We start from the raw sequence: 26,266 nt of genomic DNA on the forward strand, positions 1-26,266 counted from the left end.
GAACTGCATGCTCTAGGGGTACCCCCTGTGTGGGCTGTATAATCTCAGTGGTGGGAGGGATGAGTCCTGTGTGACTGGCGGCATGGCCTGGGGTGGCCTGGCGCTGGTGCCAGCCTGCTGACTGTGGGGGTGGGACCCGGTGGGCAGGCTATGTGGTCTCAGGCAGGAGGGTGGGGCGGTCCCAAGGACTGGTGCTGGCCAGCTGGTGGGTGGGTAATTTCACAGGGCTAATAAACTGGAGAGAGCATGCCAAAAAATCACTTGCCAGACTAGTGTCTGCATGATGGAACAATCTCTCAGAACTGGTGGTGGTCAGAATCTGTGTCCCCAGGGGGAGTCCTAGTTGCCTCCTGTCTCTTCAGGAGGCTCTCCGAGGTTCACAAGTGGATCTGACTCAAGACCCTTTAAAATGATTGTCTCTGCCTGGGAGCTTGAAGCTTGTGAGAATTTGCACATGCCCTTTGAGAACAGTTTCTGGTGCCCACAGTTCTCTGGTCCTTTGTACACAAGCCCTGCATCTTTCTGGTGCAGGACCTCTGGAGCCTGATGTGTGGCTAGAACCTTTCACTCCCTGGGGAGAACTTCTGCAATTGTGATGATCCTTCCCTTTGTGGGTCACTTCCCTGGGGGTGTGGGTCTCGACTATACTGTGCCTCTATCCCTCCTACCTATCTCATCATAGTTCCTATTTTATATCTTTGAAAGAAAGTGAAAGTTGCTCAGTCATGTCCAACTCTTTCCATGGACTCCATGGACTATGGCCTGCCAGGCTCCTCTGTCCCTAGAATTCTCCAGGAAAGAATACTGGGGTGGGTTGCCATTTCCTTCTCCAGGGGATCTTCCTGAGCCGGGGATCGAACCCACATCTCCTGCATTGCAGACAGACTCTTTACCATCTGAGCCACCAAGGAAGCCCACCACTTTTAGTGGTGAAAACTCTTTTCTGTTGATTGTCAGCACGTTCTCACAGAGAGTTGCTCTGCAAATAGTTGTGTGCCTGCGGGAGGAGGTGACTTCAAAAGTTTTCCTATTTTGCCTTGCCTACCTCCTACCTCAAGGAGCTAAATTTGGTCAGCAACCTGTATAATCTCAGCAGATCTTTCCTTACAATCTCCTGTGAGGAATGCAGTCCAACCAACACATTGATTTCAGCCTTTTTGATACTTTGAGCAGAGAACCCAGCTGAGCCATGTTGTACTGGTACTTCTGACCCACAGAACTATGAGATAATCAATGGGTGCTATTTCAAGCCACTTTATTGTTGTTTAGTTGCTAAGTAGTGTCTGACTCTTCGTGACCCCCTTGATTGTAGCCTGCCAGGCTCCTCTGTGCATAGGATTTCCCAGGCAAGAATACTGGAGTGGGTTGCCATTTCCTTCTCCAGGGGATCTTCCTGACCCAGAGATCCAACACGTGTCTCATGTATTGGCAGGCAGGTTCTTTACCACAGAGCTGCCATGGAAACCTTCCAAGCCACTTAGTTTATGGTAGTTTGTAATGGCAGCAATTGAAAATGAATATACCATACTATGGTTATTTACATTATATTCTAAGCCATTGAGCCCCATTACTTTATCATTATTGGTCAGTCCCTCATGCCTTTACTTCCTTTCTTTTCCAGTTTAGACTCTCTAGTCTGCCATTTAATTATTCCCTTATAAACACTGTCAGATCTCTTTGTTCTTTCCCTTTTTCAAAAAAAAATCTATTGGCTGCATCAGGTCTTAGTTGGGGCACACAGCATCTTAATTGTGGCATGTGAATCTTTCAGTTTCAGCATGCTAACTCTTAGTTGCAGCATGTGGGATCTAGTTCCCTGACCAAGGATCAAACCTGGGTTCCCTGGATTGGGAGTACAGAGTCTTAGCCGCTGGACCATCAGAGAAGTCGCTTGTTCTTTCCCTTTATTGCAGTGCTGCTCAAACTTGACTGGGTGTAGCATCAGGGTCACCTGAAGGGCTGCCGGGCCCTACCTTCTGAGTTTCTGATTTAGGACATCTGGAATGAAGACTGAGACTTTACATTTCTTACCAGTTTTCAATAATTCTGATGCTCCTGGTCTGAAGACCACACAATCATAACCCCTGCCTTACTATGGTCACTGTAATTGAACTCAACAGATTGAGGGCAGGGGGAGAAGGGGATGACAGAGGATGAGATGGTTGGATGGCATCACCGACTCAATGGACATGAGTTTGGGACTCTTGAGAGTCCCTTGGACTGCAAGGAGATCAAACCAGTCAATCCTAAAGGAAACCAATCCTGAATATTCATTGGAAAGACTGATGCTGAAGCTGAAACTCCATTACTTTGGCTACCTGATGCAAATAGCCAACTCATTCGAAGGGACCCTGATGCTGGGAAAGACTGAAGGCAGGAGAAGGGGTCGACAGAGGATGAGATGGCTGGATGGCTTCACTGACTCAATGGACGTGAACCTGGGCAAGCTCCAAGAGATAGTGAAGGACAGGGAAGCCTGGCGTGCTGCAGTCCATGGGGTCGCAAAGAGTCGGACCAACTTAGCGATTGAACAACAACAATTGTCTTTTCTGCATCTGCACCAAGTAGCTGGATAGTACTTAAGAGAAATCACCAATTGGGCTGACTGCTTTTGTTTAAATATATGATTACAGACTCCAGATGGTCCCTCAACAACTGCCTGGCTGTCCTTTCACATTTCTCTAGTAAGGTCTCTAACTTTTCTCTCTTCTCAGACTTCCAGTATCCTGCTCACCCCTTAGTTTCAGCTGATAGCCTCACCTCCCACACTTCATTCACGAAGGTGAAGCCAGGAGATGTGAACTACCTCGTCTTCCCATCCACAAGGCTTTAAGCTCTGCTGCAGTCTGCTCCTTCTTCCCTTCTGTTCTAGAAAAGATAGATCTTGCCCATAACCAGTCAATCTCTTCTCCAGCTCTACATCTTGTTGCCCTCATCTCACCAAAAACTCTACTTCTTTAATCCCCTCCTTTCTCCTATGCTGCAGTCCATGGGGTTGCAGAGTCTGACATGACTGAGCAACTGAACTGAACTTTCTACTATGCTACTGATTGTGTTAATCTGATTATGCCTTGTATCCCCATTTTTAACCTTCCCTAGATCATATTTACTCTCTAAGTCATCCCATTTCTCCATTTCTATTCACAGCAAAAATTCTTGAGAAGATGGTCAACTTACTGTGTTTCTACCTCCTCAATCCCCATTCCTTCTTTTGAAAGGTGCATAGGAGGTATATTTATTTACTGATTAAAATATTACATTGGATAGTTGATATCTGTTGAGCTTTATTCTGCAGTTCCCACTGTCATGAGTTGGTGGGTAAACCCCTAAATATGGCATTTAGAGCAAGTGCTACACAGAAAACAGAGACGGTGGTGGTTTTTGTGACTCATAAGGGCATTCATGAAATATATATTGAGTACCTACAATGCACCAGGAATAGGTTTAGGCACTGAGAATGTATCAGTGAAAAGCAGAGGTTTCTGTCCACATGCTGTTTACTCTTCTTTTGGAAAATATAAGAAATAAGCAATGACAACAAAAAGTTAAAAGTATATGTTGGTGATACGTGATATAAGGGAAAATAAAGCTGAGAGACTTAGGGCATGTATGCAGGGGATTGTAACTTTAAATAACAAGATCAGATAAGGCCCCTCTGAGAAGGTCATTTGAGTAAAGACCTGAGGAAGGTAGAAGAGTTAGCTGGGGAAGAAAGGGTGGAAGGAGAGAGCAGGAGCAAAGGCCTCAGGGAGTGAGCAAGCCTGGCTGTGGAGTAACTGAGAAACTGCAGACTTATCAAGGAGTTGGCCTGGAGCTAGATGAGCCAAGGGAGTGACCAAGAGCCGTCAAGGAGCCAGACTGTGACAGGCAGGGTTTGGCAGACTCTCCTGTAAAGAGCCAGATAGTAAATATGTGAAGCTTTGCAGGCCACATATGGTTTCTATCACATCCTTTAAAAATGTTAAACAACCTTTAAAAAGTGTCGAAGTCTTTTTTTTCTGTAGTGCAAGGGTCTGGCCCACTGGCCCTAGTCTGCCACCCTCTGAGACCTTGTAGACTGTTTTAAAGATTTTGTTTTTACTCTGAGTGAGATGAGAGGCACTGGACGGTTCTGAGCAGAGGAGTGACAGGGCCTCGTTTAGATTTCGGATGGATCTCTCCTGCTGTTTTGTGGAGAACAGCCGAAGGAGCGGGGAGGGGTGCCATGTGAAGGAGGAAGCAGGGATGCTAGAGTTTAGATTGTATGTGGGGCAAAATAAACCACTGCATCACTTAGAGACTGAAGCAACAAACTTTTATTGTCACTCATGGTTCTGTGGGCCAGGAATTAGGACAAAGCACAGCGGGACTGCCAATTTCTGCTGGGCCATGTGGCTGCTTCACTCACGTGTGCTCACAGTCAGGGTCTGGCTGCAGCAACATTTGGGGCCACAGGTCTGGGGCAGCTTGGCTCTTGCTGTTGGCTGGATTCCTTGGTTCACCTCCAGATGGTCTGGTAGCCTCTCCCTCTTTTCATGTGGCCTCTCTAACAGGGTAGCCAGACTTCTTACGTGGCGGTGCAGGGCTTCCAGAAGTGTAGGAGTACAAGCTGGAAAGCCTTCTAAAGACTTTGGCTCAGCATCAGTTTTGCCACATTCTCTGTATTTAAAGCAGGTACAGGGCCAGCTTTGATTTGAAGGGAGGAACCATTCAAGGACATGAATATAGGAGCTGAAGTTCTCTGAGGGCACCAAAGTGAAAGTCCAACACCACTGAATTGAAAGCTATTTCAGTAATTGAGGCAAGACAACAGGGTGGTTTGGACCTAGGTGTTAGCTACAGAGATGGGAGGAATTCATTGGTCTCTGGATGTGTTTTGAAAGTAGAGTTGAGAGGATTTGCTGGTGGCATTCTATGCAGGTGTGAGGCAGACAGTCCAGGGTGACTCCGGTTTTCAAATTGAGCACCTGGAAGAATGTTGTTTACTGAGCAGCAGAAGACTAGGGGAGGGGCAGGGTTAGTAGAACTGTTAGTAGTTCCACTTTGGAATTTTAAGCTTGAGATTTCTGTTGGACATACAAGTGAGATATCAAGGAACAGATGAATATGCAGGTTTGGAGAGGTCTGTTGTGGATATATAATTTTCAAGTTGTTTCAGGGTATAGATGGTATTTTAAGACCATGAGACAGGATGATGTCACCAAGGCAGCTTGAAAGCAAGAAAGGGAAATTTCCAGGAGGCAGAAATCAGAATGTAGCCCAAAGCTAGTATGCTGAGCAGAATTCAAAGCTGGGACAGGATGGGTCTCAGGCACTAAGGATGGGATTTCATGTTGTTACGGCAACAAGAGATGAGGCTTTGGACTCGCTAAGACTTGGACCTGGAATGAAGGTCCCATCATAACATATGAAAGAGTCTGCCAAAAGTCTCGCAGAGTGAATCAAAAATAGTACTCCTTGGAGAAATTTCAGAACAGTTTGTTCAAGGAGGTGTTCCCAAAACCTTTCAGAGAGAACCATTTTCTACAAAGCCTTAAAGATAAGACATTCGAATTCTCACCTTTATCATGGAAAGCTAGGAGGCAATGGAAAAATGCCTCCAAATACTGAGAAAAAAAAATATTTTTTAAGTAGAATTCTACTTATTCTACCAAGCTATCAAGTGATGGTAGAAAAAATTCTTCAGACATTCAAAGTCTCAAAAAATATTGCTTCCAATGCATTCTTGGGACATAACAGGAGAATTTGCTCCAGGAAAACAAGGGGATAAACCAAAAGGGAGGAAGAATGGGAACTAGGGGACCAGGTCTTGATCATGAAAGGGAGGGAAAGGAAGTCCCCAAAACAATGGTGAATGAAAAAGCCAAGATGACAATGATGCTGCAGGCTTAGAGGACAACCAGCTCACACTGGAACCAGTCAGAAGGCTCCAGGGAAGATTTCAAGAAGATGGGATAGATAGCATGCCTAAAGGGAAAAAGTATGCTTGAAAGGAGATTCACACAGCTGATGGAATGTTTGAAGATACCTTAGGATAAGGGCACAGAAGACTAAAGGAAATAAAAATCTAGGCTTTTTAAAAAGGGGGAAACACAACTAAAAGTTGCCAGTTGATTGTAATATGCATCGTGACTTAAGAGATGTTAAAATGTGAACAAACATGCATATTAGAATCAAAATCCACTAGTTCATTAGGAAGGGCCTATGAGGGGTAAGAATTTGTTAGTTTTTATATGCTGAGATTCAACTCCCCTAACACTCTTGAATAATAATTTGGCTGAGTCTAAATTTCTTTCCGAGACCTCACTGGTGGTCCAGTGGCTAAGACTTGGCGCTGTCAATGCAGGGGACTTGGGTTTGATCCCTGATCAGGGAGCTAGATCCCATGTGCTGCAATGAAGGGTTCACATGCTGCAACTAAACATCATGCTTGCTTTGACTAAAAATAAATAAATGAAATAAATTTCTTTCATTCCTAAGACTTTTTCTTCAATTCTGGAAAAAAAGTACTCAGTGCTTTTCAAATATTGATCTTTCTGCTATTTCTTTCAATTCTCTTTCTCTGAAGCTCTTGTTGTATGAATATTTCAACCTTTTAATCTGTTCTCCATGTTTTAACTACTGTTACTTTCCATTCACCTCATGTTATACTGTAAATGAGTTCCTGAGTTCTCTCTTGCAGTTCTCTAATTCACTCTCTGAGTGTGTTTAATCTACAGTTTCTCCTGTTATGGCCTTTTAAAGCTTTTTATCTTTGGCTGCACTGAGTGACTTGCAGGATCAGATCTTAATCAGGGATTGAACCCAGGCTCTCCGAAGTGAAGGAGCAGTGTCCTAAAGACTGAGAATTGCCCCATTGGTGACTTTTAGATTTCAATTAGGATATTTTTCATTTCAAGGATTTCTGATTGGTTATTGTTCATATTGTTTCATTTCAGTCTGTTTTTGCTTAATAATTTCCTCTTGAAATGGAAGGTGTGCATTAATCTCTAAACAGTTTCAACATCCTATTTTAAAGTCTCTTTACACTCTTTCACAAATTTCCAGTGGAAATTTGAGAAAATTTCTGATCTGATGGTTAATTTCAAAGGCCATCTCTCTCACCAAGTAGTTTCTTTCATATGTTTTGGAATTATAGTTTGAGTAAGAGAATATTTGTTTTTGTTTGATTTCTCTCTTTTTCTGACTTTCCTCTCATCCCTTCTCAAGATGCCACTGTTTGGCCCTCTGGCCCTCAACCTAGATAGAGCTAGGAGGATGATGATCCTCCATCCCCAGAGGTTAGGAATGTCATATCTGGTCAAGGGCCAGGAGATGACTTGGTCTTTGGTAGGAAGGTGCCCTCACCTCCCCAGACACTAATAAAGCCAGGGTCCAGCTGTTTTGTTTGGGTTGTTTTCACAAACAATGGAGCAGACATAAGCCTCTGGTATCAAGCCATGAGTTTCAGAACCCCCATTAAGGGGAGCACTTGATCCCCATAGAATGTGTACCCAACTGCCAATTGGGTTGGCAATTCCAGCTTCCAGACTTGGAGCCCATAAGCCTGAGACATGGGCCCCACTGATCTTACTGTGTTTCGTTTCTGGCTCATGGATGCATGTGAGGGTACAGCTATATCTTTTTTACTTTTAATTTATTTGGCTGCACTGGGTCTTAGTTACGGCATGCAGGATCTTAAGTTGTGGGACCTGGGCTTTAGCTGTGGTCTGTGGGGTCTAGTTCCCTGACCAGGGATGGAATCTGAGCCCCCTGCCTCGGGAGCATGCAGTCTTAACCACTGGACCACCAGGGAAGTCCCCAGTTATATCTTTTTTAAAAAAATCATTTTTATATTTTTAAATGTCATGGCTGGCTATGTGTTTGAAGTAAGGGGTTTAGGGAGATAAACACTCACTTCCTTGTGTTGAATTTGGTCTCCTCATACCTGCTTTCTGTCCCCCATCCCTCTACTGAAACCACTAAGTCAAAGCCACTGATGATAATGTCCAGGTTGCCAAATGCAGTGTATGTTTCCCTGTCCCGATTGTACCTGACTGTTTGGCAGCTTTGATGTTACTACTTGCTCTGTTCTCAAAACATCCCTCTGCTTGGCTACCCAACATTCTCCTGATTCTCATTCTCATTGCCCTTTAGCATCTCAGTAGATCAGCGGCTTTAAGATATTCCTTTGTCTTCTGCCATTTATTGTTGTTGATGATGGCCTGCTAAAGACTATTCAGCTTCTGTAGGTATTCTTTTTCCATAGATTGTTTTTAAATTTTGTCTCTTATATTTGATGTTCTTCAATTTTACCATGATGTCTAGGGTTGAATTTATTTGTATTTTGCTTAATATTTGTCACCTGAACCTGATGGATAATGTGAATATGGGTCCCACACTGGTGCAGAACAGGCTTGGGGTCCCAAATTATTGTTGGTGATTCCTTTTCTGCCTGTGACCCAGGCCAGTGGAGAACATTCTTGCTCCTTCCCCAGGGAGTAAGCAGAGCTTTTCTATCCTTCTGTGGGGAGTAGATAGGACTTTTATTCCAATTTCAGGTCTTGTCAGGGCTCAAGGCTTCATCTTCTGCTGCCATAGCAACATTAAAATCTCACCCCTAATCCCTAAGACTGTCCTGTCTCAGGTTTGCATTCTGCTTACCGTGATGGCTTTGGGTTCCTATTGATTCCTGGCCCCTGAGAATTTCCCTTTCTTGCTTTCAATGTCAGATACATCTTAAGAAAAAATTATCCAGCATTTTTCTTTGTGTGAGCAGTGAGTTCTGCTTCAGTTCCATCAGCTTGTCTTGGTTTCCAGACACTGTTTTGGAATACAAAGCCAAGTATTTAACTCTTTCTCCTCACTGGGTTCTTTTGAGTCTTATTTCGTGTGTCAGTAGAGCTCATCTTTAAGATCTAGTAAAACTAAGCTGGTGAAAATTGAGTTTTGGTTAATTAAAACCAATGTTTAATACAGTAGGGTTTGGGAATTTCTGACCTTCAGGATAGAGGTCAAGTTCCCCAAACATTTTTAAAAATTGAAGTGTAGTTGATTTACAATATTAATTAGTTTCAAGTGTACAACATAGTGATTTAGTATTTTTATAGATTCTTCCCCAAATATTCTGATCCTAAGTATGTTCCTAACTCTACTTCTTATCTTCTCCTATACACCCAATCTTTTGATACACCCAAGTACCTGCTATTTTCCAAGTGCCCCTGAAGTTTCTCACATCCATGACCTTTCATATTACCCCTCACCCAAAATACTTGAACAAATTGTTGTTAATTGGAGGATAATTGCTTTACAATGTTGTGTTGGTTTCTGCCATATAGCAATGTGATTGCTATACTAATGCTATATCAGCCATTAGTATATGTGTGTAGTATATATATGCCGCCTCCCTCACGAACCTCCCTCCCACTACTCAGAATACTTTTGCCGTCACTTCAGGCCAAATCCAAGCTGCGTTTCAAAGTCTGGCTCAGCTGGTGCTCCTGCAAAGACTGGCTGATCATTCCGGCCTCAAGTTACCTGTGCTTCCTCTGAGTTTCTGTCACTGAGGGAAGCAGCTATGGTATGAAGGACTGAATCTGTGAATTGCTATCAGGACCTGGTTCTTCTACTCTTTAGCAATCTGAGCCTCAATTCTTCTCTCTTTTTTTTTTTAATATTTGTTTACTTAGGCTGTGCTGGGTCTTAGTTGTGGCATGCTGGATCTTTAAGTGTAGCATACAAACTCTTAGTTGTGGCATGTAGGATCTAGTTCCCTGACCAGGGATTGAACCTGGGCCCTTTGCATTGGGAGTGCAGAGTCTTAGCCACTGGCCCACTAGGGAAATTCTTCAATTTTTCTTATATAAAATGGAGGTACAAATATCTACCCCATGGAGTTAAAGTTTCTTTTGTGACTCTTGCTTTTGAGTGACAGAAAAACCTAAACCAAATTGGCTTCTGATGAAACAGTATTTATTGGTTTATATAGCTGAACCAAATTGGCTTCTGATGAAACAGTATTTATTGGTTTATATAAGTGAAAAGTTGAGGGGCAGAGATGGCTTCAGGCATGGGTGAAGTCCAGGCTCAAATGATATATCAAGAGTTGGTATCTCTCCTTTCAGTTCTGCTTTTTGCTCTGTCACCTCCAGGCTCAGGTTCAAAGAGTGGCAGCAGTCCCAGAACACACGGTCTTTGTGCTCTAAATCTAGCAGACTAATTTGGAATCTCTTTCTCAGAAGTCCTAACTAGAAGTTTCCCTGGATGACCAGTGGGTTAGGACCTGTGCTTTCACTGCTGAGGCCCGGGTTGGATCCCTGGTCAAGGGACTAAGATCCCACAAAGCTTGCAGTGTGACCCAAAACAAAGAAATCCCAATTGAAATTTCATTGCCCTCAGTGAGTGAGTCCCTGAGGTGGTCACCAATGGCTAGGAGAACTCCATGCTTGGATTGGCTGGGTCCCGGGAAGCTTGTTCTGGCAGTAGGACATAGGATCAGAGTGGGTGGGTGGAGCTTCTTCCCTGAGAAGTTAGGGTACACTTAACCCAAAGGGGGAAACAATGCTGAATGAGAGTCATGGCAGATGTCCACCACAAGTTGTGTCAAGGAGCAAGTGAGATAATATAAGGAAACTGACTTCAGAAATCCCCATTCAAATATAAATGATGATTATTCTTTGGTTATCTCTCTGTGTGGCATGTATCACTTTCTTCCTTCAATTACAGTCATCAAATTCATGCTTTATCTCCTTTACTGCACCCTGAGCAGCTAAAGAGCAGAATCTGTGTCCTGGGCAGATCCTGGCGGGTATTTCACTATTTCTGACTCAGCACAAAGAAAATAGAAAGTACTCAAAAATTGATTATGGGTTAACTGAATGAGCCTAAAATCCCAAACATTTCCCAGAATTGTGCTAAAGTCTAGGCCAAACTCTTGAAGGACTGGGGAACTTTACGCTTTCAGTGCAGTCATAGGCAAGTCAGCTCTAACTTTCTTCATAGTGCCTGGAGGGGTAGGTGGGTACATGCTCATTTGCCTCAGTGGTGCTGACTCTTTGCAGGAGAGGAGCTACTGTGACCTTATGGGATTCCCAGGCAAGAATATTGGAGTGGATTGCCATGCTCTTCTCCAGGGGATCTTCCCAACCCAGGGATCGAACACATGTCTCTTGCAGTGCAGGAAGATTCTTTACCCACTGAATCACCTGGGAAACCCCTGGGAGGGTAGGGTGAGAAATAATTTCAGGAAGGTGTGTCCTTGTGTTGATTTGTTGACCTGGCCAACCTAAGGCCATTGAAAGAAAAAAGTCCTTCTGGTTTGTTTACTTATTTGATTTCTGGTTTATTTTTCTCTTCCTTCCCTCACAATTAGGGGGGAATGGGCTTCAGGAAAGTACGGACTGAATGAAAGAATTTCCCAAAGGCACTGATCAGCAGGACAGGTTTGGGGCTCCCTCCTGCTTCTTGAGACCTGTGTGTCCAGGAATTTTCGAGTTTAATTAAAGGAACTGATATCAGATATAGTTGAGCAGCTGGAAGCCCAGCCCAGTGAATCTCTTCTGTGTCTCTGAGATTGTATTCATTTCCTTGGATTTGCTATCTGAACATAGAGACTAGAACTACTGGGGCCATACTGGAGTTTAGGAAATGAACTCTCAAGAGAGGGGATGAAGGATCCAAAACACATCTTTTTTAAATTGTTTACTGTTTATTTATTTGACTGCATTGGATCTTGGTTGCAGTGGGATCTTCACTGCGTCATGCACAGTCTTTCATTGCAGTGCACAGACTCTAGTTATAGCACATGGGCTGCAGAGCGCGCCAGCTCAGTAATTGTGGCTGGCGGACTTAGCTGCTCCATGGCATGTGGGATCTTAGTTCCCCAACCAAGGATTGAACCCTGTGTCTGCAGCATTGCAGGGCGGATTCTTTAACCACTGGACCATCAGGGAAATCCTTCAAATCACATATTTTTTTGTATGTTTTTGGGTAATTTTATTTATTTATTTGCACTGCGTCTTAGTTGCAGCACACAGGAACTCTTAGTTGTGACATGTGAACTCTTAGTTGTGACATGTGGGATCTAGTTCCTTGATCAGGGATCGAACCCAGGCCTCCTACATTGGGAACATGCAATCTTAAGCTGCTGGACCACCAAGGAAGTCCCCCACATCACCTCTTAAAATAGTTTACAGGGGACTCCTGCTCCAAAGTTGGCCTGGACCTCGTTTTTTGACTGACTTTGCAATAAAAATACCAATTCTTCAGTCACAGTTGTTAAGTAGGAAAGGTGATATGGCTTATTGTTGTTCAGTCACTCAGTTGTGTCCGACTCTTTGCATCCCCATGGACTGCAGCACGCCAGGCTTCCCTGTCCTTCACCATCTCCCAGAGCTTGCTCAAACTCATGTCCATCGAGTCGGTGATGCCATCCAACCATCTCATCCTCTGTTGTCCACTTCTCCTTGTGCCTTCAATCTTTCCCAGCATCACAGTCTTTTTTAGTGAGTTGGCTGTTCACATCAGGTCACCAAAGTATTGGAGCTTCAGCATCAGTCCTTCCAATGAATATTCAGGACTGATTTCCTTTAGGACTGACTGGTTGGATCTCCTTACAGTCCAAGGGACTTCCAAGTGTCTTCTCCAACATCACAGTTCAAAAGCATCAATTCTTTGGCACTCAGCCTTCTTTATGGTCCAACGCTCACATCCATACATGACTGCTGGAAAAACCATAGCTTTGACTCGACAGATCTTTGTTGGCAAAGTAATGTCTCTGTTTTTTAATACCCTGTCTGTGTTTGTCATAGCTTTTCTTCCAAGGAGCAAGTGTCTTTTATTTTCATGGCTGCAGTCACCATCTGCAGTGATTTTGGAGCCCCAAAAAATAAAGTCTGTCACTGTTTCCATTGTTTCCCCATCTATTTCCCATGAAGTGATGGGACCGGATGTCATAGATCTTAGTTTTTGAATGTTGAGTTTTAAGCCAGCTCTTTCACTCTCCTTTTTCATCTTCATCAAGAAGCTCTTTAGTTCCTCTTTGCTTTCTGCCATTAGGGTGGTATCATCTGCATATCTGAGATTATTGATATTTCTTCCTGAAATCTTGATTCCAGCTTGTTCTTCATCCAGGCTGGCATTTCTCATAATGTACTCTGCATATAAGTTAAATAAGCAGGGTGACAATATACAGCCTTGACGTACTCCTTTCCCAATTTGGAACCAGTCCATTGTTCCATGTCCGGTTCTAACTTTTGCTTCTTAACTTGCATACAGATTTCTCAGGAGGCAGATCAGGTGGTCTGGTATTCCAATCTCTAAGAATTTTCCACAGTTTGTTGTGATCTACATAGTCAAAGACTTTAGCATAGTCAATGAAGCAGAAGTAGATGTTTTTTGGAATTCTCTTGCTTTTTCTATGATCCAACAGATGTTGGCAATTTGATCTCTGGTTCCTCTGCCTTTTCTAAATCCAGCTTGAACATCTGGGAGTTCTCGATTCATGTACTGTTGAAGCCTACTTTGTAGAATTTTGAGCATTACTTTGTTAGCATGTGGAATGACTGCAATTGTGTGGTAGTTTGAACATTCTTTGGCCTTGCCCTTCTTTGGGACTGGAATGAAAACTGACCTTTTAAATCCTGTGGCCACTGCTGAGTTTTCCAAATCTGCTGGCTTATTGAATGCCACACTTTCACAGCATCATCTTTTAGGATTTGAAATAGCTCAGCTGGGATTCCATCACCTCCACTAGCTTTGTTCGTAGTGATGCTTCCTAAGGTCCACTTGACTTTGCACTCCAAGATACCTGGCTCTAGACGAGTGATCACACCATTGTGATTATATGGGTCATGAAGATCTTTTTTGTATAGTTCTTCTGTGTATTCTTGCTACCTCTTCTTGATATTTTCTGCTTCTGTTAGGTTCATACTGTTTCTGTCCTTTATTGTGCCCATCTTTGCATAAAATATTCCCTTGGTATCTCTAGTTTTATTGAAGAGATCTCTAGTCTTTCCCATTCTGTTGTTTTTCTCTATTTCTTTTCATTGTTCACTTAGGAAGGCTTTCTTATCTCTCCTTGCTATTCTTTGAAACCCTGCATTCAGATGGGCATATCTTTCCTTTTCTCCTTTGCCTTTTGCTTCTCTTCTTTTCTCAGCTATTTGTAAGCCTCCTCAGACAATTGTTTTGCCTTTTTGCATTTCTTTTTCTTTGGGATGGTTTTGGTCCGCCTCCTGTACAGTGTTACGAACCTCCATCCATAGTTCTTCAGGCCCTCTGTCTATCAGATCTAATCCCTTGAATCTTTTGATATGGCTTAACATATAAATATATGGAAGCTGTAGGGACCCACTAATTTTCAAGCTGGCCCTCTTCTATTGTAGCAATAATGCTAATCCAAGAACTTGGGCCCTATCACAGCAGAAACCACAGGGACAGTTTTTTAGAGAAGGAATGTTACATGATTACATGTATATTGAATATGGACATAGCACTTGACTAAAGTGTAGAATCATTGTTGGAAATAGTGTTGTCGCTCCTCTATATCAAAGAAAGTTGCAGGTTGGTGGGGGAGTGGGAATGAAAATTGTCCGTGGGGGCTGTTAGTAGGTTAGGAGTCACCGAAGGAAAATCTGAGCAGATGAGTCAGTAGCTCCGTCTGCTGCTTGGCAAGCTTGAGCTCACAGGCTAGGTGTCGCTTAAAAGGAACTCCCTCTTCACTTCCTGGACTCTCCAAGTCACTACAGATTCATTTCTGGAAGGATATCCCTTGACCTTACCACCCCTTCATGTCTCTGTCACTTCCCCAGTTGGCATTTTCTCTCTTTTCTTGACACTGGCTTCCTCTTTGGTCTCGGCAGAGTTCTCATGACTTTTTTGCGTAATGCTCTTCTTGCTTGAACCTGCTGTTTGGTCTCTCCTTCCCACAGGTAGCCACAGGTGTTCTGCCCCCGGGACCTGTAGCAGCATGGCCTGAGAGAAATGGCCTAGACTTGGAAGCTACACAGAGGTGGGTTCTAATCCTGGTTCTGCCATTTACTTAACAGGATGAACTTGAGCAAGATATTTCATTTCTCTGAAGTCTCAATTTCCTCATCTGTGAAATGGGGGTAATTTATCATACTGGGTTTCTGTGAGGCTTTGATAAGTTAAAGACCTAGGATAGTGAGCAGGTTGACCCTTGGTCAGTGGCCGCTGTTACTAAAAGGGAAGAACAGACTGGCAGGGACGCACTGCACAAACATCACCTCCATCTCACCAGTGATAGCATCTGGCCAACAGAATCAGGCGTGTACACTGGGGGAAACTTCCTGCATAGATGGAGCCTCCACTTCCTCATTTGTAACCTGCTCTAATGTTTCACAGTCTGTTAGTCCGGAAATTGTTCTTAATATCTAAGTTCCTCCTACTACCATGTGTCATATCACAGTTTTTAAAAAATGACACACAAATAGACTCATGAAAATGAGCAGAGTTTTCTATGAGTCAGAGGCATTCACAGACCTCAGATTTACTCTTATCTTCAAGAAACCAGGGAGTGCTTGTTGTGTGACCCCTGCAGACCAGGGACTGTGCTGGGCGATGCTGGGAGCTCCAGAGAGGTATGACAAGACTCTCTTGAGGCTCATGTGCCATTTGGGCCAGTGGTCAAAGTCGTTCTCTCTCTAATTTTTCAGTTGCAAGTGAATGCTTGATTCTGATTTATAAAATCTGGGAACGCAATAAAGGAATTTAGTAGGACTGATCATGTTGGTAACTAATCATAAATACCCAATTTGGCTCTGGCAAGGATTGAAATAAAAATTTTGTCTTCATGTTTGATATTTAAGCAGATGACACTGACCAGCCGCATGCAACAGATTATTTTGTTCAACTGTGCATGTGCATTTTGCAGCTCATACTTGCTGGGCTATTATTATGAATTACATCTTTTCAGCTATGTGGCCCCAAATCTCAGTATATGAGTGGCTCCTGTGAGAAGGAAGTGTTTGCACAGTTCCACATATATCCATCCTATGGACGTGCTCTGAACCTACCAGCTGAGGTTGCAAACTGATACTCTATGCACCACAGATAGCTTGTAGATATATTCTATTTGGCCCCACAGTGTTTTGTTTTTAAAACTGAATTGGTTGGAGACTTCCCTGGTGGCCCCATGATAAAGAATCCACCCTGCGCTCTTCCGGTCCCATGCGCTTCGGCATCTGTGGGCCCTGGTGCAGACATGGCCAAGTCCAAGAACCACACCACGCACAACCAGTCCCGAAAATGGCATAGAGACGGCATCAAGAAACCGCAATCACAATGATATGAATCTCTTAAGGGGGTAGACCCCAAGTTCCTAAGGAACATGTGCTTTGCCAAGAAGCACAACAAGAAGGGCCTGAAGCAGATGCAGGCCAACAATGCCAAGGCCATGAGTGCACTTGCTGAGGCTGTCAAGGCCCTTGTGAAGCCCAAGGAGGTCAAGCCCAAGATGCCAACAGGTGGCAGCCGCAAGCTCAGCTGACTTGCCTACATTGCTCACCCCAAGCTCGGGAAATGTGCTCGTGCTCGCATCGCCAAGGGTCTCAGGTTCTGCCAGCCAAAGTTCCAGGCCAAGGCTTCAACCAAGGCCAAGCCACCTGCAGCTGTGGCTCCAGCTACCAAGGGTGCCCAGGCCCCCACCAAAGCTCCGGAGTAGAGACCTTCATCTGCCGGTGTGAGGACAGAAGGACTGGTGTGACCCCCTGGGCTGCTGTCTGCGTGGGGCTGGTGTCCTCCTGTGCTATTTGTACAAATAAATCTGAGACAGGAAAGAAAAAGAATGCACCCTGCAATGCAGGGGATGTGGGTTCGATTCCTGGTTGGGGAACTAAGATCCCACATGCTGCATACCACAACTACCAAGCCTGAGAACCACAACTAGAGAATCCATGTGCCACATCGAGAAGATTCCAAATGATGCAATGAAGATCCTGCATGCCACAAGTAAGACTCAACACAGACAAATAAATATTTAAAAGACTGAATTGGTTGCCCTAATCTAAAACTTTATATGATTCACATGATCGAGTTTTTTGGCTTTTCTTGAAAAAGGGAAGATTTGGTAACAATAAGGCTGCATTTCCTCACCGTAGCATCACCTGGGTTGAGTAGCGGTGCTGCCTGTAGATGGGAGCACCATTCCCTACTGCTTCATTTACACTCATTTTCCTTCATGTATGGACCCTGTCTGGGCCCTGAAGGCATTTGAACTGGGGACTCCTGGTCTGTGAAGTCCCCTTTGGTTGTTGATAAAAGAGAATAGCTGCTAGTAATCTGTTCCTTTGGGCTCTCAAACTTCTTGCCCTATACCAGAAACCAGTGTTTGTGATTCCTATAGATACCAGCAGAAATCAGTTGTTTGTGATTCCTTCCCTGAGTTTATAATAAACGTCACAGGTGAAGACATGTGTCATGTTACCAATAGGTCCTCTTATGAGGATCAAGGTTATGAAGCTCTCTTTGCAATTTGCCTTGTCACACTATTGCTAGGTTCTTCAGAGTCCAGGGGATTTCTTTCTGTGCAGAGAAACATTTTCTACAACTTCCAGTCTAATTGATGCTCAGTTTATCAAATTTATATGCCTAATCAACTGACAAAACTAATAAATTTTTAAAGCTTCTCAAAATAAAGTTTTACATTTAAATCCTATTATAAAAGGTTTGTTTTGGCTGGAAATAACAGAACGCCCTGAAGCGGGGTGGGCTGTGGGCATGGTGCTCCTGGGCTGCAGGCTCCACTTCGTTATGATCCTCTTGGTTCTGCCCTTCTCCGTGCGCTGGCACCACCCACAGGCTTGTAGCATTGTGGCTGCTGCAGTGACATTGTCGTATCCAGACACAACAATTCAGAGAAAGCAAGACCCTTGCTTCCCTTGTTTGTAACTGTGGAAAACTCCCAGAAGCCCTCTGGGGACTCTAACTCCCCTCTCGTTGGCCAGAGTTGTGTCACATGCCTGTTCCTAAACCAGTCACTGGTGAGGAGGATGGGATGGCCGGTTGGCTTTTACTAATTATCCCAGAGTGGAATGACTGTTGAGAAGTCCATCCTAATGATCACCACATCACTTACTTAAATTCCCTTAACCAATGCGAGTAATAATCACAAATCCAGTAAGACTAATTCCTCAAACGTGTGAAACATCCCAACACACCAAATAGCAGACAGAAACGTGAAAACGAAATACTCACAAAGGCTATAACCACATTTAAGTCTGAATTGTTAAAACTATGGATTTAATTTATTTTACATTACTTCTATACTTATTCATGGATATAATACTTATTTAGATACTTTTTTTAGGTTACAGTGATTTTACTAGACCTCAAATTAAAATAATACTATTCCATACTGGCCAAGGTTGTAGGTTATTTATGTAGGTTGGGGTTATTTAAAATAAAAAAAGTTAAAAAAAAAAATAAAAAAGTTCATTTACTTGGCAGTACCAGGTCTTAGTGTGGCACATGGGGTCTTCGATCTTCATTGCAACGTGCAGGACATTGAGGCATGTGGCATGTGGCATCCAGTTGAGGCATGTGGCATCCAGTTCCCTGACCAGGGATCAAACCTGGGCCCCCTGCGTTGGAAGTGCAGTGCAGAATCTTAACCACTGGACTAACAGGGAAGTCTTGGGGTTACTTATAATTGATTCTTGGCTGGAGCAGAGGATTTGGTGACATCTTCTAAACTTGAGCTAGTGTGCATGAGTCTGCCCTTCTCCCTTTTACTGTAACAGCTTTACTGAGATAAGATTTATGTACCGTATCATTCACCATTTAAAGTATATAATTTGATAGCTTTTAGTATACTCACAGAGTTGTGCTACCATCACGCAATCAATTTTAGAGCATTTTCATCATGGCAATGGGAAATTCATTAGGAGTCACTCCCCATTTCTCTCCTCTTCTAAGCCCCAGGCAACCAGCAGAGACGGCATTTTCTGTATCTGTGGATTCGCCTATTTTGGACACTTTGTTCAAGTGGAACCATTTGTGGAGGCTCTACTGTATGGAGGCTGGGACCCTTTTAATCATTAAACACTTCACATGCTCCATCAGTGGCATTTGTCATGTCTCTCTGTTTCATGTGCTTCCCAGGTGGCACTAGTGGTAAAGACTCCGCCTGCCAATCCTCTTGTGAGATGTAAGGGATGTGGGTTTGATTCCTGGGTTGGGAAGATCCCCTGGAGGAGGGCATGGTAGCCCACTCCAGTATTTTTGCCTGAAGATTCCCATAGACAGAGGAGCCTGGTGGGCTATAGTGCATAGGTCATAAAGAATCAGACATAACTGAAGTGACTTAGCACACACACATCCCTTTCATAGGGGGGTTTCCTGAAATGATGTAGTTTTGCTTAGTTAGTGCAGGTATACCTCATTTTATTGTGCTTTACTTATTGCATTTCACAGATACTGTGCTTTTTATAAATTGAAGGTTTGTGGCGACCTTACATTGAACAAGTCTATCGGTTCACAATATTTCAGACTTTTTCATTATTATTATATTTTTATGGTGATATGTGAACACTGATTTTTTATATTATTTACTCTTTACTAGTGCATAAAGATTATGACTCACGGAAGTCTCAGGTGACAGCAGTTTATAGCAATAAAGTACTTTGTAATTAAAGTAGGTATAGTGGGATTTTTTTGCAATGCTATTGCACAGACTACAGTATAGTGTGAACATAACTTTTCTATGCACTAGGAAAACCAAAAAATTCATGTGATTTGCTTTATTGCATAGTCACTCATAGACTCTCCTTTATTGCATATTTGCTTTATTGCAGTATATGATTTATTGTGATAGCCAGAAGTGAATTTAACCCGCAGTATCTCTGAGGTATGCTTGTATTATATAATTAGTTGTGCTGCCTTTGTTATATATTTACACAGTTGTTTGGAATGACTGGAAATATAAGCATTCACTCCCTTCTTTTCTTCCTTCATGCCTTCCTTCTTTTCTTCCTTCCACGAATAAGCATTGAGCATCTTCTCCGTGTCAGGTATCATGGCAGTCACTTGAAATCCAGCACAGAACATGTGGGTAAACCATTCCCCTCACAGACTTAGAGTTGGGTAGATGTCCTGTCCTTTCTGCTGATGACTTGAAAAGGTCACGACGTGTGGGTGCTGCTGAGCACCACTTGAGAACTGTTCAGGGTCCTCAGAATAGCTTCCTGATCTCTCTCATACGTTCAATCTTCCCTTAGCTCTCCTGACATCTAAGCTTTGACATATGATCTTCAGGTGTATACTTACCACCATTTATGCAAACTTTTCCGTACATGATTAATTATCTTATTATCACAATAACAACTCATGAAATATGTATCAGATTTGCTTTGTTACCAAATTTTATTTGATTACAACACTAAGCTGTTCATTTGTTTTATATTTATACCTACATTATTCCCCCAAAAGGATCAGAATTGAAGCAGAGCACATGTCATTTCTAAATAACCAAGGTATAGATGTTAACAGCTAAGAAAATCTTGCTTACAGTTGAGCCCTAAATCATTTTGGACCAAAAAAAGAATGCAAACAAATTTGCATCCATGAAGAGACTTCTGAGTGGTGATAGATGATTCAAATAAAGATTATAAAAGAGAAGAACTTATAATCATAGATTTGGTGAGGAGTTAAAAATAAATGAAGTAGAATGAATATTAAATTATTATATTCATATATTAGAATAAGTAAGAGTTGGATAAAAGTGAAAAGATTTAATGCAAATTGATGGGGACTCAGGAAGAAAAATACTTTTCAAGTTTGTCACCTGTAAACAACTTTACTCACTACCAAATTGATTTGCACACCCAATATCCAGATTTTGGATTCTATTATGCTCCTTTAAAAAAGCCTAGACTTTAAAAAATATACATATATATTGATTTATTTGGCGCTCCAGGTCTTAGTTGTGGCATGTGATCTGTTTCCTTGACCAGGGTGTTTAACTCGGGCCGCTTGCATTGGGAACATGGAGTCTTAGCCTCTGAACCACCAGGGAAGTTCCCAAGATTTTTTAAAGCATAGTTAATTCCATGTCTTAGAACACGGAAAAACCAGGGAGGACTCATAATATCTGAGAAAATGATACTTCCAAAAAAACTTGAAATAGTACTGACTGGACATTGAAGCCAATATAACAGGGCTCTCAATGGCCTTGTTGTCTCTTTGACCATAAAAAAAGAATAATAATTATAGTTAATTAACATTTCTAAAGTCCATGATTCAAAGTGAAAGTTTTAAAGAAGCACATAAAAAGGTAATTATAATGCCAAAGGAGGCTAAATATAATAAAATACATTTAAATTCTTATTAATGTTCAAAGTAGGTGTTAATATTTTTGGCTGCTTTGATTCTTCTGGTAGGTACATTTTGTGTATTTCTGGGGCTTAGGGCAGGCCACCCCAAAATGCGCCTCATAGCATATAGGTTATTTTGAATAAAGTTACGTAAGAAATGGCCAACATAAGAGGGACACTTTGACCTCCCCTCATTCTCCCTGAAAGCAGGAAATAGACCTCTCATGTGAAAGGTGCCCTCCCTGCATCTGAGGCAGAAGGAGACCCTATCCCTACAGATAAGGAATTCAGGCCAAGAATCCTGACCAGACAAATCCTAAGCAAACCTTGTTACTTCTTTAATTTACTACCCCAAGCCCAAGCTCTGTTTAGATTCTTCGCTAACTGAGCATCCAAAACCAAAAATTCTTTGTCCTGTCACTTCTTCACAAATTTATTGTTTTGTTTTTATCTAAAAAGTATAAAAGTTGCTTGCCTTGGCCAATTCTTAGGTCCCATTTCTATGGTAGCTCCATGTGCATGAATTAAAATGTTTCATTTTGATTGTTAATCTATTTTATGTCAATTTTATTATTAGTCCCACAGGAATTCAAGAGGGATAAGGTGGAAATATCAGTTTCCAGGAGAAATATCAATAACCTCAGATATGCAGATGACACCACCCTTATGGCAGAAAGCAGAGAGGAACTGAGGAGCCTCTTGATGAAAGTGAAAAAGGAGAGTGAAAAAGCTGACTTAAAACTCAACATTCAAAAAACTAAAACCATGGCATCTGCTTCCATCACTTCATGGCAAATAGATGGGGAAGCAGTGACAGACTTTATTTTTTTGGTCTCCAAAATCACTGCAGATGGTGACTACAGCCATGAAATTAAAAGATGCTTGCTCCTTGGAAGAAAAGTTATGACCAACCTAGACAGCATATTAAAAATCAGAGACATTAGTTTGCCAACAAGGGTCTGTCTAGTCAAAGCTTTGGTTTTTCCAGTAGCCATGTATGGATGTGAGAGTCGGGCTATAAAGAAAGCTAAGTGTCGAAGAATTGATGCTTTTGAACTGTGGTATTGGAGAAGACTCCTGAGTCCCCTTGGACTTCAGGGAGATCCAACCAGTCCATCCTAAAGGAAATCAGTCCTGAATATTCATTGGAAGGACTGATGCTGAAGCTGAAACTCCAATATTTTGGCCACCTGCTGGGAAGAACTGACTCATTAAAAAAGACCCTGATGCTGGGAAGGATTGAAGGCGTGAGGAGAAGGGGACCACAGAGGATGAGATGGTTGGATGGCATCACCAACTCAATGGACATGAGTTTGAGTAGACTCCGAGAGTTGATGATGGACAGGGAGGCCTGGCATGCTGCAGTCCATGGGGCTGCAAAGAGTTGGACGTGACTGAACTGAACTGATGCGAAGAACTGACTCACTGGAAAAAAGCCTGATTCTGGGAAAGATTGAAGGTGGGAAGAGAAGGGGATGACAGAGGATGAGATGGTTGGATGGCATCACTGACTCGATGGACATGAGTTTGAGTAGGCTCTGGGAGTTGATGATGGACAGGGAAGCTTGGTGTGCTGCAGTCCATGGGGTTGCAAAGAGTCGGACACAACTGAGCAACTGAACTGAACTGAAGGCAGAAATTTCCACTTCCCCAACAGTATAAAGTATAAGTATTTATTTCTTTCAGTGTAATGAGGGAAGAATGTATATAGTGAACAAAAGTAAGCCAAAGAATTATGTAAAAGGCAGAAACTGTACTAAGAACAGGAAAATATGCTTAACCTGATGGTCACATAATAACCAGCTAAAAAGGGAGTCTGATAATATGTTACAAGATGGTGTGTCAATCAAATATCATAAAGAAAGCTGACTCTACTGTCTCGGTCCTTTGTTTCTGGGAAGTAAAGTCTTCAGATGATTCTACCACAGTATCAAAGGTTAGATGATGGAAGAGATGGGAAAAGATTGAAAATATGAGAAGGAGCAGGAAGCTATTCTGAGGACCTAGTGAACAATCCTAGAGTGGTGCTCAGCAGCATGCACATGGTACTAAGTAAGACTCATTGCTTCCAATGGAGGGGGGCTGGGTTCCATCCCTGGTCAGGGAACTAGATCCCACATGCCACAATGAAGAGTTCACATGCCAAAACTAAAGATCTTGAGAGTCACAACTAAAGATCCGGTGTGCTACAATGAAGACCCAGCACAGACAAATAAATACTTAAAAAGTAGTATATATTTAAGGTGTATGACTTGATGTTTTGCTATATGTATACACTGTGAATTTTAATTGCTATAATCAAACTAACTGACATATCCATCACTTCACATATTACCAGTTACCATTTTGTTTTTGGTGGTGGTAAGAACAATTAAGATCTACCCTCTTAGCAAATTTTAAGTATATACTACAGTATTGGTAACTCTATTCCCATTGCTGTACATCAGATCTCCAGAACTTTTTCATCTTGCAAAACTGAAACTTTGTCCCTTTGACCAACATTTCCCTACTTCTCCCTCCCTGCAGCCCCTGGCAACTATCATTCTACTCCTATCGTCTATGAATTTAACTATATTAGATTCACATAAAATGAGATAATGCAGTATTTGACTTTCTGTGTCTGCCTTATTCCAGTTACCATGATGTCCTCCAGGTTCTCCCGTATTGTTGCAAATGTCAAGATTTCCTTCTTTGTAAAGGCTGAATACTATTTCACTTATATGTATATGTATATGCTGTATTCTTTAGCCAAGCCCCATCAATGGACATTTAGGTTGTTTCCATATCTTGGCTGCTGTGAATAATTCTGCCATCAACAAGAGAGTGTAGATATCTCTTCAAGATACTGATTTCAGTTTTGATGTGTGAATGTTTTCCCTACACCAAGCAATCCTCCAACACCAGCTGGTGTCAATTCCGACACTACCTGGAGATAAGAGTATATCTCACAGGTTAAAGACTTAGGCCCACAAGACTCTTGACTTCAGATGCCAGTTCCAAGTACAAGCTGTGACCTGTGCTTCTGACCCACTGGCTCTAACTCAGAGGTTCCCATGACCCCTTCCTTGGGGATTTGATTGATTTGCTAGAATGACTCACAGAAGTCAGGAAGGCAGTTTACTTATTAGATTACCAGTTTATCAGAAAAGGTATTAAAGCTTATGAATGAACAGTCAAATGAAGAGATACATAGGGTGAGTTTTCTGAAAACAGAAGTTCCTGTTTCTGTGGAGTTTGGGAGCTGTAATATGGATGCATTCTGGTTTACCAACCGAGAAACTCTCCAAATCCTGTGTCCTTTTGAGTTTTTATGGAAGTTCCCTTACATAGGAACAACTGATTAAACCATTGGCCATTGGTGGTTGAGCTCAATCTCTAATCCCTCTCCTGTCCCCAGAGGTCAAAAGGGGTGGGACTCCAAGTTCCAACTCTCCAATTAAATGGTTGGTTCCTCTGGCAAGGAGCCCATATCCTTAGGTTCTTTATAAAAGTTACCTCATTAACATAACAAAAGACACTGTTATGGCTCTCAACACTTAGAAAATTCTAAGGGTTTTAGGAGCTCATGCCAGAATGCTGCTGCTGCTGCTAAATCGCTTCAGTCATGTCCGACTCTGTGCGACCCCTTGGACGGCAGCCCACCAGGCTCCACTGTCCATGGGATTCTCCAGGCAAGAATACTGGAGTGAGTTGCCATTTCCTTCTCCACATGCCAGAATGGGACAAAATTAAATGTCTATTTGTTATAAATCATGATATCATATAGCCAAAGCACCATCCTTTTTTTTTTTTTTTGCTTTTCTATTTTTGCACATGCAGCTCTTTCTGGAATGCCCTACCTTCTCTTCTCTAGCTATCTATGAACTTTCACTAATTCTCAAGACTCAGTCTCCACATCTGACAAGGGCTGCATCTCCAAAATACACAAACAGCTAATACAACTCAACAACAGAAAACCAAACAACCCATGGAAAAATGAACAGAAGACCTTAATAGATATTTCTCCAAAGAAGACATACAGAAGGCCAGTAGACACATGAAAAGATGCTCAACATCACTAATTATTGAGAAAAGAAAATCAGAACTATAGTGAGGTACCACTTCACACCAGTCAGAATGGCCATCATTAAAAAAAAAAAAGTCTTTAATAACAAATGCCAGAGAGGGTGTGGAGAAAAAGGAACCCTCCTACTCTGTTGGTGGGAACATAAGTTGGGGCAGCCACTATGGAAAACAGTATGGAAGTTCCTTAGAAAACTAAAAGTAGAGTTACCATATGATCCAGTGATCCCACTCCTGGGAATATACCCAGACAAAACTATAAAGAGTACACCCCTATGTTCATAGCAGCACTATTCACAGTAGCCAAAACATGGAGACAACCTAAATGGCCATCCACAGATGAATGGATAAAGAAGATGTGGTACATATACACAATGGAATACTACCCAGCCATAAAAAAGAAGGAAATGATGCCATTTACAGCAACATAGTATGATGTGAGTATCATACTAAGTGAAGTAAGTCAGAAAGACAAATACCATATGATATCACTTATATATGGAATCTAAATTTATGGCACAAATGAACCTATCTACAAAACAGAAACAGACTTATAGAGAACAGCCCTGTGGTTGCCAAAAGGGAGAGAGGATGTGGGTAAGAAGAGGGGTGCACAGGGAGTTTGGGGTTGGCAGATGCAAACTACTACATTTAGAATGGATAAACAATAAGATCCTAATGTATGGCACAGGGAACTATATTCAATATCCTGTGATAAACCATAATGGAAAAGACTATAAAAGAAGAATTATAGATGTATATAACTGAGTCACTTTGCTATATAGCAGAGATTGGCACAACACTGTAAATCAACTGTAGGTCAATTAAAAAAAAACAACCCAATCTCCATGTTTGTGAAGCTTCTCTCGACTCTGCCCTCATCCCTATTCTTTTTTTTTTTTCACCCCTATTCC

At 42.3% G+C, this 26,266-nt stretch overlaps 1 long non-coding RNA gene and 1 pseudogene across 1 annotated transcript in view; both read left to right on the top strand.

The window, feature by feature from the left end:
• The window catches only part of LOC139037137 (uncharacterized), a 57,808-nt gene extending 33,852 nt beyond the window's left edge, over positions 1-23,956 (top strand). Inside the window, exons 3-4 of the long non-coding RNA XR_011489958.1 lie at positions 14,889-14,968; positions 21,868-23,956. This is a non-coding gene — a long non-coding RNA (uncharacterized lncRNA). The remainder of the gene's footprint in view (positions 1-14,888; positions 14,969-21,867) is intronic.
• LOC110125431 (large ribosomal subunit protein eL29 pseudogene) lies at positions 16,106-16,766 on the top strand (annotated as a pseudogene).
• Positions 23,957-26,266: the final 2,310 nt, after the last annotated feature.

Source organism: Odocoileus virginianus, chromosome 10, assembly GCF_023699985.2.
Source record: "Odocoileus virginianus isolate 20LAN1187 ecotype Illinois chromosome 10, Ovbor_1.2, whole genome shotgun sequence".
Classification (NCBI taxonomy): Eukaryota; Metazoa; Chordata; class Mammalia; order Artiodactyla; family Cervidae; genus Odocoileus; species Odocoileus virginianus.